Below are 9,179 nucleotides of genomic sequence, written 5' to 3' on the forward strand. Positions count from 1 at the left end.
GGATTTCTGTATTGTAGTCTTGAAGCAAATTCCTTTCTGCTCAGGAAACCTCAGTCCTTGCTGTTAGAGCCTTCAAATAATCGACTGAGGCCTACCCACCTTATGGAGGTTCATGTGCTTTAATCGAAGTCTTCTGATGAAATGTTAATCACATCGAAAGCATAGCTTTACAGCAACATTTTAACAGTTGTTCGAACAAACACTTGGTACCATAGTCTAGCCAAGTTGACATATAAAATTAACCAGTGTGATAATAAAGAATTTATGATCTTGTCTTTAGTTCAGAGTTTACTTTATTAGTCCAGGAGTCAAGGGAACATTTTTGCTTTAGGTCCACAGTCAGTCAGGGAGAGATCTCTCCTTCTCTGCTTCACATTTGGAAAAGCAGGCTAAGGGAACTAGAGCATTTTACAGCCTCTGGGAACTCCAAGGTGATAAGCACCTCTTTCTGCACAATTCCCTTTTTGTTTTTTGTCCCTCAATCTTTTGTATTGACAACCTGGTGATAAAAGCTAAGGCCCCTTAGCTTCATGTTCGACATTACAGAAAACTACTAATTGATGTTTTATTAATTAACTGGACTTTGCCTTTTTTCAAAAAAGGGAATGCCTCCATTTCTAATGACCACTCTTTTCTTCTTAGGAGACAATATTTACAAAACTCCAATGATCGTGTTTAAATAAGATGAAAACTACTTTCTAGCTTTAAAAATCTTTCCCTTATATGTATGATATATTGAAATATATTTTACTGTCATGTATAACTGTCATGTATAAAAAATTCAAAAATTTAGGGCTGGGGATATAGCTCAGTTGGTAGAATGCTTGCCTCACAAGCACAAGGACCTGGGTTCAATCCCCAGCACCGCAAAAAAAAAAAAAAAAAAAAAAAATTCAAAAACTTAAAAGAAAAGAAACTTAAAAGAAAAAGGAACATGTCGAAATACATTCTACTGTCATGTATAAAAAAATTTTAAATTTTAAAAATTAAAAGAAAAAATAAAGAAAATTCTAAATAAAGACAAAATGGAATGAAATTAAAAAAAAAATCTTTCCCTATGCATTTTGGAGCTTTGGTGATAAATAGATCAATGATCAGAAGAATATGTGTACTGTCCCAAGCTCATTAAATATCATCTAAAAATGACAAGACAAAAATCTAGTTTCTTAGGGGAAAAATGTCTCACTACTTTACGTAATTACAGGAAATTTAAAGGACACTTTGTGATTTTTTTCAAAGTAAAAACAATCAAAAAAATTTGTTTAAAAACTCTGACTCTAAAACCTTTCAAATCAAGTTTCAACAAAATGAATATTATCAAAGGTAAGTCATTTATTATAAATTGTTAGTGTCCAATGCTAATGACAACATAGTTGTAATTGTTAAATGTAGTCTGTAGGTGCTCAAAAATGTGGGTGCTTTTTTATTCATGTATTACCAGATGGGTTTTACTGGACTGAAACATTACATTGAATTCAAAGTCTTGATTAAACTAATCATTTCCAATTGTACTTTAGCAAACTTTTCACCACAGCATCCATTATTCTCTCCTCCACTCCTCCACCTTCCCAAGTGCTGGAAGACACGTTAACAAACAATGAATCATTTATAGTAGGACATCAATGGCAGGGATTGATTGTTCTAACTCTCAGTTAGAACAGGTTCTCAGCATATTTACTGTTTGGATTATATAATTGCCTATTCGTGTTTCACATGTTATTTATCAGTTTTTAAAATATAGGCTCATTTTCTATAAGATTTCATAAGTTTATAGGGATTTTTCAGTTCTGCAGTGAAAATATTAGCAGTTGTCCCTGATAGTGCGCTGTGAGAATTAAAAAAATAAGACAATTGTGCTTAGCATAATGGAACTGTTAGCATTCAGTAACTTAACTTTGATCACTGACAGTTACATTTCCAGGAGTCTGAACATAATATGTCTATCAAATATTTTCTGAATGGAATAGACTACTGAGGTCACAAGGACAACAGGTTTCATGAAATAGTCGAGTAGTTGAAAATGATATTTCAAATTACACAGTGCTCGAATGCAAAATAGGGGAAAAGAAGTGAGGTTCAAATCAGGTGAAAGAAATCAGTTTTTAAAAGAAGTTAGTCAACTTTTCTGGTCTGAAATTTGATTATGTAAAGTTAGAGGTTATTGACTCAAATCGATCTTTTGGTTTTAGCTTCAGGTTTACGTTTTACTCATTTTCCTTCTTGTCAAGGAGTGCCAGCACTGAGAGAGTGAGGGGGAAGTCACACTTTCGAAATACACCCAGTTCTTAAGGTACTGCTTTGCTGTCTCCACAACTGTAAATAATGCCCACATCCTTTCCTTCTGGCCAAGGTGATAGTAAGAACACACCAGAAAATACGTTTTACAAGCATTTGTACTATAAACCTTTGTCAACAGGACGTTGTTGTGTTAGCTCTATGTTCAGAGCTGGTAGATGAGATAACTGGAACTCTGTAGTCTGAGCACCATCAGATACCCAGGTCCAATTCTATCTGTTTTGGGGTGTTAGGAGAGGGGAAGAAAGTGAAAAGTTTAGAAAGACTAGGGGTGGGGAATTATGTGGAATTCACTAGAATCAAGGTTAAGGCAGTAGAGAATAACTGAAAGCATGATGAATCAAGCTCTGTTGGGGAATTGAGGGCACAATCACTAAGGAAAGAACTTATAAAGCAGGCCAGGCAAGGATGAAGACCAGTTTAAAGAGCTGAGAGGGCTGGGGTTGTGGCTCAGTGGTGGAGCACTTGCCTAGCACGTGTGAGGTGCTGGGTTTGATCCTCAGTACCACATAAAAATAAATAAATTAGAGGTATTGTGTCCATCTACAACAAAAAGAAGTTAAGAAAAGAAAAAAAGCTGAGCATCTGGAGCAGGGTAAGGACTACAAGAATGTAACAATCAAACAAGTTCAGTGGCCTCAAATCCCTTTGTGTTTTTAGGTCACACAAGCAAATCTGCCACTAAAACAGACCAATTGGCTTTAAATTCTAGGCAGGGCAGCTTATCTACTGAGGTCTTGCCCTATGTAAGCTGAAGACTCAGATCAGCTTGAAAGTGATGGGGCATTTCATGAACAGGAGTTTCATCTTCTATGATATTTCTGCACTGCCTACCCATCTCAAATCTATTGCAGAATGAACGTCCAAAATTAAAAGCACCCAAGCGAAGTATCCCATCCCATCTTAATGACCTCTCAATCCTGTCCTTAGCTGTTGGCAACAAGGATCTTATGACAGGGCACACAATGGTAGGAGCAATTTGGAGATGGTACATTTTGTAGACCTTTGTTTACACCAATTATACAAATAATTGTTTATTCTCAGCTATCACTGATGGGAGGACTGACTTGTTTAATTAGAAAAAAAATAACAAAAATATAAAGTGTAACCATGACTCTGTATTTCTTTTAAAAACGTGAGGTTTTTAAAATCTTGATTTTTCATCATGACTCCTGACCTACTCCTGGAATTGATGTTAGTAGAAAGGAGGAAAATATGAGGGGTCTAGAGGAAGAGAGGTGACTCAAAAAGCAGTATTGGAAAGCAGGTGATATTTTATTCTTTAATAGGAGAAAGGATATTGAGAAAAATTCTACTACCTTTCAAGGCATCATCCTGTCTTATATCTCTAAGACAAAATCTATTGTAAAATACAGCATATTTATTAGTAGCTGCCAAAACTATTACTTTGGCATTTTAAAATACTTCATTGTGAAAAATATACAAAACATACACAAAAATAGAAGTTAAAAGTGTAATAAACTTCCTTAAGCCTTTATCAATTTTAAGAATTAGCAATATTTTGATGAGCTTGTTTTGTTTTATCCACCTTTTGGGAGGGTGTTAAAATATTTAGGCAAATTCTAGACATTTTGTACATAAATACTTCATTAGCATTTCTAATTGAAAAAATATGTGTTAGGTACAAGCCATATCTATATTATAACTTACAAAATTACTAATATTTTAGTATGATCTAATATTAAATCCATATTCAAATTAACTTGATTGTCTCATATTTTCAGCAGTATATAGCATTGATTATAATTAAGTAAAGATGATATGGGAAGTTAGTAACTGGAAATTACAAAATATGTTTATTTGAAGAAAAGTGTGTGTTACATTATGATATGATATGATGATAATGATAGTAATGCTAGACCTGTGATCTATTGTAGCAAAAAATAATTATTGTCTCTTAGATTAGCCTTCAAAAATCCCCAGTTTTTTAAATTTGTTCTATTTAGTTATATATGACAGCAGAATATATTTCAATTCATTGTACACAAACAGGATACAACTTTTCGTTTCTCTGGTTGTACACAATGTAGTCACACCGTTTGTGCAGTCATACACATACATAGGGTAATGATGTCTTCCTCATTCCACTGTCTTTCCCACCTTTCTGTCCCTTCCTCAATCCAAAGTTCCTCCAATCTTCCCTTACTCACCCACTCCATTATGTATCAGCATCCCCTTATCAGAGAAAACATTTGATCTTCGGTTTTTTGGGATTGGTTTATCTTGCTTAGCATCCAACTCCATCCTGCAAATGCCATGATTTTACTCTTCTTTAAGGCTGAATAATATTCCATTGTGTATATATAGTACAGTTTCTTGATCCATTCATCTATTGAAGGGCATCTAGGTTGGTTCTACAATCTAGCTATTGTGAATTGAGCTGCTATAAACATTGATATGACTGTTATCACTGTAGTATGCTGATTTTAAGTCCTTTGGGGATAGGTTGAGAAGTGGGATAGTTAAGTCAAATTGTGGTTCCATTCCAATTGTTCTAAGGAATCTCCATACTTCTTTCCAGAGTAGTTGCATCAATTTGCATTCCCACCAACAATGTATGAGTGTACCCTTTTCCCCACATCCTCGCCAACACTTATTGTTGCTTATATTCTTGATCATTGCCATTCTGACTGGAATGAGATGAAATCTTAGAGTAGTTTTGATTTGCATTTCTCTAATTACTAGAGATGTTGAACATTTTTCATATATTTGTTGATCGATTGTGTATCTTCTTCTGTGAAGTGTTTGCTCAGTTCCTTAGCCCATTCATTGATTGGGTTATTTGTATTTTGTTCTTAAGTTTTTTGAGTTCTTTATAAATCTTGGAGATTAGTGTTCTATCTGAAGTGCATGTGGTAAAGATTTTCTCCCACTCTGTAGGCTCTCTCTTCATGTTATTGATCGTTTCCTTTACTTAGAAAAAACTTTTTAGTTTGAATCCATTCCATTCATTGATTCTTGATTTTATTTCTTGTGCTTTAGGAGTCTCATTAAAGAAGTCTGGTCCTAAGCCAACAGGATGAAGATTTGGGCCCACTTTTTCTTCTTTTTGGTGCAGGGTCTTTGGTCTAATTCCTACATCCTTGATCCATTTTGAGTTGAGTTTTGTGCAGGGTGAGAGATAAGAGTTTAATTTCATTTTGCTGCATATGGATGTCAGTTTTCCCAGCACCACTTGTTAAAGAGGCTATCTTTTCTCCATTGTATGTTTTTGACACCTTTGTTTAGTATGAGGTAACTGTATTTATGTGTGTTTGTCTCTGTGTCCTCTATTCTGTACCATTGGTCTACCTGTCTAAGAACCCCAGTTTTAAGTCACACAATATTTTTTAAAAAATTTTAAAGTTATTGCTTTTTAAAATTTTTATAAAATTTTATTTGTTTTCCTGAGAATGTTGAATAACTTATTTTTGTTCTTTTGGTTTCTATTTTATATTTATTTTTCTGGTTGTGAAAATAATATGTGTTCTTCATTAAAATCTTGGAAAAACAATCCTGATTTCATGACCTAGTGATGACCACAAATCCTGGAATACTTCCGTCAGGCATTTGTGTGCACAGGTGAATATGACATATAGAAGTGTGCACTATGTGTACATGCTCAGGGTTTCTTTATAACTCACTTATTTCAATTTACATTTTATTTTATACTTTCCTCAAGTCATTGGACAAAGCTTAAGATTTGCATAATCCCTTGTGTTAATACCAATCTATTCCATAGCATAATTCCCTAAATTATTATGATAAAAAATATAAACACTTTTACCATTTTTAGTATATATTTTCTGATTATCTCCCAGAAATTGTCTTCAAGTTCAGAAAATGAGTACTTATTTTAATTCAACTATATCGGTATGAAATATTAACTTGTTACTATTTGATTATGTACAAACATTGAATCTAATGGTTGGGTGCCTGTAATCCCAGATCTTCGGTGGCTGAGGCAAGAGGATCGAGAGCCCAACGCCAGCCTCAGCAATTTAGTGAGGCCCTGAATAACTCAGCAAGACCACATCTCTAAATTTAAAAAATATACAAAAGAGCTGGAGATGTGGCTCAGTGGTTAAGTGCCCCTGGGTTCAATCCCCAGTACCAAAAAAAAAAAAAAAAATTGAATCTCTGTTTTCCTTTCCTGTCTTTTAACTTTCTATGAGAATTAATATTCTTTTCCAAGTGCTTATCATCATAACTCTTTGCCTATTTATGTTTGCCCAAGTTATTATTTCTGGGCTCATCTTTCTGTAAAGACTTATCTACAAAAGATACAAATTCTATATATCTTAGGTTGTTGAATATTTTCCTACCTTTTTCTTTTAATAACAATTTTTTAAAAGAATTTTGTAGGGGCGCTGAGGACATAGCTCAGTTGGTAGAATGCTTGCCTCACATGCAGAAGGTCCTGGGTTCAATCCCCAACACTCCCTCCAGAAAAAGAATTTTGTAGGGGTTTTAATTGCTATTTCTTTCAAGGATTTAATTTAGAAAGTCCTTCCTATTCTAAGATAACAAATGTATGCTTATATTTGCTTCATGTTGATTTGTGATTTAAAAAAAAATTTACCTCTGTGTTCCTTCTGAATTAATTTTGTGAATATGGTGTTAAGAGACACACTGATAATTTTTCCAATTAGTTCATTTCCAAATCATATGGTGAATAATCATTCCTTTCCCTACTCATTTTTAATAGCGACTTTATCATACACAAACTTTTGTTCACTTTGGCATATAACAGTGCATTGATTTGCATGCAAATAGGCTCTCTGTTTAGTCTTTCCCCAGTAGAGTGTTAGTCTTCTATATCCTACAGTACTTAGAACACTGCAGCCATAAAAATTTATTGTTCAAAATGAACAATTAATGAGTAATTGATACCCCTGGAAAACTATTAACTTAAGATAAATAAATGCTCTGTTTTGACTGGTTTAAATATTTGACTGTTGGAAAACAAGGGTGCAGGGCCTGATGGGTTCTTTAATGACCTTTCCAGTTTATAATCCCTTCACTTAACTCTTCAGACACTGTCATTTCCTAAGTCAGAGCATCAAGTTAGCTTTTTATGGGCCTTAGAATCAGGTCCAAAATTCAGATCCAAGGCATTTTAGTTCAATATGCTTTCAAAACAGATGGAATGCAGCAGGAGCCAGGATTTCTCAAACCCTAGTAATGCAGACACCTTTTGCAAAAAAACCTTTGAAGATTGGAGTGTCTTGTCAATCTACCAAGATTTCTACATGCCCCACCCAGGTCTGGAACCTCTCAATAGCAATTCTCCTAAAGTATTTGCTTCTGGAAGTTCTCTTCTAGCATTGACCCATACAGTTATATTTATATATTTGATATATATTTAAATATACTTATATATTTAATTCTTATGTAAATTCCACTTCCTGCAGTACTGCATACGCTGTGCAGCTGCTTGTGGAAAGAATGAGCCCGCCGCGCCCCCTGTAGTCTTCTCTCTCTCACCTGGCTGCAGAACCCATCTCAGGCCTTGAGGCCACCTTCCTGCTTCTAGAGGTGGCAGAGTCCCAGAAGGTCGGCAGTCTCTGGGGCTCTGGGGCTATGTCCAGCCAGACATGTCTAGGTTCTTTGGGGAATTGGTGGGGACTCACTGAACTCAACTGAGGGCTGAATGTGAAGAGGTATCTGAACAGACCCTTTTCCTGATTCCCTTCCTCTCCCCCGCCCAACCTTTGCAATTTGACAGGATGAATTGAAAAAGAAGTTTTGGTTTATTACTTAATTAAGTAACTCCATCGCCTCATAGTGGAAGTCCATGGTATAAGTCCCTTAATTGCCTTTAAATCCCACAAGGAGACTGAATAAATGGTGGTTTTCAAACTGGAGTAGAATCCCTAGAAATGAAAAGTAGCCTCGGGTAGGGACTGCTTAAAACAATCTAAACAAACAAAAATCCAAACACCCCAAAACCTGCTAAAACCACTGAGGCAGGAGATCTTTCAGCCTTTTTTAAAACTAACATGCCCTGCTTTGAATTTTTCTTTGTTTCACTGTCATTTCAAGGCCTAGAAACAACAAGCTACGTGTGTGTGTGTGTGTGTGTGTGTGTGAGCGTGTGTGTGTTTCTTTTTCCAGATGTCATGATTTTCACAAACTAAGAAATTTGCTTCGACAATTTTGTAAAAATATACTTTTGGTAATACCAAGTTCATCATCAGCTGATTAAGCATCACAAAGATTCTGTTCTGGAGAAAAGTCTAATCAAGACCAAAGACTAGAGTTTTAACTCCAGGTGTGCCAACATTTTATGCTGAGCAATTCATTTAACCTCAGTTTTCATTTCTGAAGAACGTGCTAGCAGAGACAAATGAAATCCAGGCCTTTTTCCTGAGTTGTTCTCCCCACAACCACTGACATCCGCCATGTTTACTGGTTGGTACACAGGCTTCAGGGGTTAGGTATAGGTTTGGCCAATTAGAGGATTCCCCCTGGACTTTGGTCACTCCTTTTTTCTTTGAACTTATCAATAGGAAACAGTTAAGTCACTTGCTGCTAGGTTGGTAGAGTTTGCAGCGCTCCTGCCTGATGCCATCAAATCTAGGTTCCAGAAGGGAACCGTGGTCTCACCCATGGGAGACCATGGGCATCCCCCTTCATGATTAAGCCATTCTTCAAAATCCACTAATCTACTAAGGCTGCTAACTACTGTTGACAAAGAACTGTTAAGTTTAGAGCCAAAAATTTTAAGCAAGTGATAAAATGCAAAAACAGAAGGTTGCCTGGGGTGAACAAAAATCAACAACTGAAACCTCCTTATATGGTCAACTTCCTTGGGTTTAAAAAAACAAAAAACACTCAACTATTCTCAAAGAGGTCAGAAAAAGCATTAATGACAAACCTGC

The sequence above is a fragment of the Sciurus vulgaris genome (genome assembly GCF_902686455.1).
Source record: "Sciurus vulgaris genome assembly, chromosome: 15".
NCBI classification, from domain to species: domain Eukaryota; kingdom Metazoa; phylum Chordata; class Mammalia; order Rodentia; family Sciuridae; genus Sciurus; species Sciurus vulgaris.